The following is a 4,416-nucleotide window of genomic DNA, read 5'->3' on the forward strand; positions in this document are numbered from 1 at the left end:
CTTTTTGCTTAGAGAAATCCCTTTAACATTGCTTATAAACTCATTTGGTGGTGCCAAACTCTTTTAGATTTTGTTTGTTTGTTGATCTCTCCATGAAATCTGAACAAGAGACTTGGTGTGTAGAATATTCTTGGTTGTAGGTTTTTCTCTTCCATCATTTTATGTATATTGTGACACTCCCTTCTGGACTTCAGAGTTTCTGCTGAAAAGTCGGCTAATAGCCTTGTGGGAGTTCCTTTTTATATAACTTACTGCTTTTCCTTGTTGCTTTTAATAGTCTCTCTTTATCTTTAATTTTTGCCATTTTAGTTACAATGTGTCTTGGCATGTTCCTCTTTGGGTTGATCCTGTATGGGACTCTGTGCTTTCTGAACTTGGAAATCTGTTTCCTTTCCCAGGTTTAGGAAGTTTTCAGCCCTTATGTCTAATATGTTCTCTGCCCCTTTCTCTCTTTCTTCTGGGACTCTTATAATGTGAATGTTAGTACACTTGATGTTGTCACAGAGGTCTCAAACTGTCCTCATTTGTTTTTATTCTTTTTTCGTTTCTCTGTTCATCTTCAGTGATTTCCACTACTGTCTTCCAGCTTGCAGATCCATTACTCTGTATCATTTAATCTACTGTTGATTGCTTCTAGTGTATTTTTCATTTCAATTACTGTATTCTTCATGTCTGTTTGGTGCTTCTTTATATTTTCCAACTATTTGTTTAAAACTTCTAACTTAGTGCTCTGTGTATCCTCTGGAGTTCTTTGATCATCTTTTTGATCGACACCCAGAACTCTTTCTTGGGTGGATTGCCTATCTCCTCTTCACTTAGTTCCCTTCATTTGGAATATTCCTTTGTTGCCTCATTTTGCCTAACTTACTGTTTTTTTTTTATATATATGTGGTAGGTTGGTTACATTGTCCTGCCTTGGAGAAGTGGCCTTTTGTAGGAGATGTCCTATGCGTCCCAGCAGTGCACTCCCCTCTGGTCACCAGAGTTATATGTTATAGGTGCCCCCTTTTTGGGCTGTGTGGATCCTTCTGTTGTGGTGGACTGACAATTGTGTTTGGTTTGGTAGGCTTGGTTGGCCCCTGGTCTGGTTGGTTGCCAGGGCATGCCTCATGTGGAGCCTGCCAGCTGCTGGCTGATGGGCCGATTCAGGGTCCAGGAGATCCCAGGGCTGGTGTCTGCCCACCAGAGTGTAAAACCAGACCTGGGTCTAGTGCCAGCCCACTGGCAGAGCCAGGTTCTAGGGTCTGGCTGCAGGGCCCAGGGGTCCCATAGCTGGTGTTGGACCACTGATGGAGGGGGGGGCGCCAGTTCCTGACGCAGCTGGCTGTAGGGTCCAGGGTGTCCTGAAGCTTGTTTTGGCCTTCTTGTAGGTGGGGTCAGGGCCCAGCCAGTCCTGGGGCAGGTGTTGGCCTGCTGATTGGTGGGCTGGGTCTGCAGGCTGTGGAGCTATTGTTGTCTTGGAGCTGGTGTCTGCCTGCTGGTGGGTTAGGCTGGTCCCAAGGCTAGGCAGGCTTCATGGTGGTTGGGGCTTGGTATTTTGGGGTTGATACCTACCCACTGGTGGATGGAGCTGGGTCGTAGGGTCTCTGGCTGCAGGGCGCTAGGGGTCTGGAGTCTAGTGCCTGCACACTAGTGTGTGGGACCAGGTCCTGGACTCTCTGGTGGGCAGGGCTGTGCCCAAGGGAAGCTGTGGGCTCAGGGAGTTTTAAGGCAGGCTCTCTTCTGGTGGGTGGGGCTGTGTGCCTGCCCAGTTAGTTGCTTGGCCTGAGGTGCCCCAGTACTGGTGCCTACAGGTGGTAGGCAGGGAGTGGGGCTGGGTCCCAAGGTCAGTATGCTAAAGGGAGGATTCCAGAATGGTGCTTGCCAGCCCCAGTGTCCATGTGGTAGAACAAACTCCTAATAATGGCTTCTGCCAGTGTCTGTGTCCCCAGGTTAAGCTCCAGTTGCCTCCTGCTTCTCTTAGAGACTCACCAAGATTAGCAGGTAGGTCTGACCCAGGCTGTTTTCGAATTACTGCTTCTGCCCTGGGTCCCAGAGCATATGAGATTTTGTGCGTGCCCTTAAGAGTGGAGTTTCTATGTCCCACAGCCCTCTGGGTCTTTCAAAAGTAAGCCCCGCTGCCCTTCAAAGCCAAACGTTCTGAGGTTCATCTTCTTGGTGCAGGACCCTGGGGCTCGGTAACCTGATGTGGAGTTAGACCCATCACTCCTTAGAGAGAACCTCTGCAGTTGTAGTTATTCTCCTGTTTGTGGGTCACCCACCTGGCAGTATGGGACTTGACTATACCTCAACTCTGCCCATCCCACCTGTCTTGGGGTTCCTTCTTTATATCTTTAGTTGTAGATAGTCTTTTCTGGCAGGTTCCAATCTTTTTCATTGATGATTGTTCTGTGAATAGTTGTAATTTTGGTGTGCCCATGAGAAGAGGTGCACTTAGGGTCTTTCTATGCTGCCATCTTGGCTGATCCTCTGCAATCACATTTCTTTCTGATTAGATTTTTTAAATAGTTTTATAGATAAGAAAAAGGGTCTGAAATTAGTATAGTATATAGAAAGCGAGAAAGTGGGTAACCCAGTAGACAATTAGGTTACCTCAAGACTTAAACCAGATGCTTAAAACTAAAAAGGAAAGGCTCTGGAGGGACTTCAAATAGTTATTTACTTGATTTAAATAAATTTGAAAATTTCAGAAATGACCCTAATTTTCAACTAGATAGATTTAGCCAGTGAATACTCAAATTCACTGTGAAACCAGACAGCTGCAAGTCACCCAGATTCAAATTACAGCACAAATAAAATTTCATTCTGTGTTAGCTGCATCTCCATGCTCCTTTGCCTGGAGAATGTGGGCGTCCTTGCCCATAGCATCAGGGTACTCAGGAAATGTGGTTTATAAATATCTCCAGGTGAGTTCAAATGGAACAGCCTCTCAGATGCAACATTTTGCACCATTTCTCATTTTGTACCATGAGTTACTGAGTTGAATTAATTTGAATTGCCAAGTCCAAAAGAAATGATCTGAATTCATAGTCTGGTATAGTTGCCAGATAAAATACAGGATGCCTAGTTAAATTTCAATTTCAGATAAACAGTCAATATTTATTTTTAGTATAAGTATGTTCCAAATACTGCATGGGACATACTTATACTAAAAAAAAAAATTATTTTTTAATTGTAATTCAAATTCAAATGGGCATCCTTTATTTTTATTTGCTAAATCTGGCCACCCTACCTTCTGCTCATAATAAGAACATAAAATTTCCCTTTAACCACTGCTCCCCTATCCATTCATTGGTGAGGGGAGGAGAGAATACTAGTTTAAGAGGTGATGGAAAATATTTACTATTTGTCCGGCTTTGAGCAGAGAGAAAAGAAATAGAGAAGGAAAAACGTAAAGAATACCTACATGACTAACATTTTTGCCACATTAGGACAGTCAGCTATTTTCTAATATTAACTAAAATCTGCTCAACGAAGACTATTGGGCCCTGCAGAAACTTCAAGTTCCCTGCAATGGTTGAGAAGAACAAAAAGGAGAAAAGGCAGCAGGAGACCATGGAATGGATAAGATGTTAGGATTTTCTGAGAGGCTGAGCCTGCAAGGTGGACACAGTGTAAGGAGACAGCTGACACAGGTTAAGACATTGGCTTTCAAAGTTTCATCCCGTGGAATATATTGCAGAGTGAGAAAGGGCTTGATGTTTCTTAACTGCTGAAATGGAATAATGGCTTCCCCCCACCCTCTTAACCTTTTTTTGTATAAACTCTGGAACAGACTGACAGAGTTCAAATCTCAGCTCCATTACTTAACCATGTGGTTTTGGGTGAGTTACATAACACTTCTCTATATTTTATTTGGGGATAGTAGATCTGCAGAGTGTGGAAAATTCAGTAAGCACATAAAAGACATGTAACAGAGCCTGGTATGCAATGAGGATTAAATAATTGCACAGAAACTCTGGATTCTCAAATGCATCCTGTAGAGTAGTGTGTAGGAACTTGGATTTTTAGGGTCCTAGTAGTCTTGATTTGACTACCAGCTCTATGGCTTCAGACAAATTAGGTAAGCTTCCTAAGTCAGTTTCCTCATTAGTGAGAAGAGGTATAATAACAGTACTTCAATCATATAGTTATTGAGAATTTCAACTGAAATAATGCATGCTATTATTAAAAGCTCATAAATGTTAGCTACTGTTTTTGTTGAATGTTTTTCTTGTTTGGCTTCCATATTGCTGTAACATTCTGATTCTCTTCTTACCTCTCCGTCCTTTCTTTGCTTGTTGTTGTCTTGGATTCTTTCCCTTTGCCCTGCCTCACTCAATCAACATTTTGCATGTATTCTTTGAGGGAGTCTTTCCAGTCTCTCTGCTCCAGCCCCCACCTATATGCTGTCAATTCCTAAGTCTTTTATCTTCA

The sequence above is a fragment of the Eubalaena glacialis genome, chromosome 5 (genome assembly GCF_028564815.1).
Source record: "Eubalaena glacialis isolate mEubGla1 chromosome 5, mEubGla1.1.hap2.+ XY, whole genome shotgun sequence".
Classification (NCBI taxonomy): Eukaryota; Metazoa; Chordata; class Mammalia; order Artiodactyla; family Balaenidae; genus Eubalaena; species Eubalaena glacialis.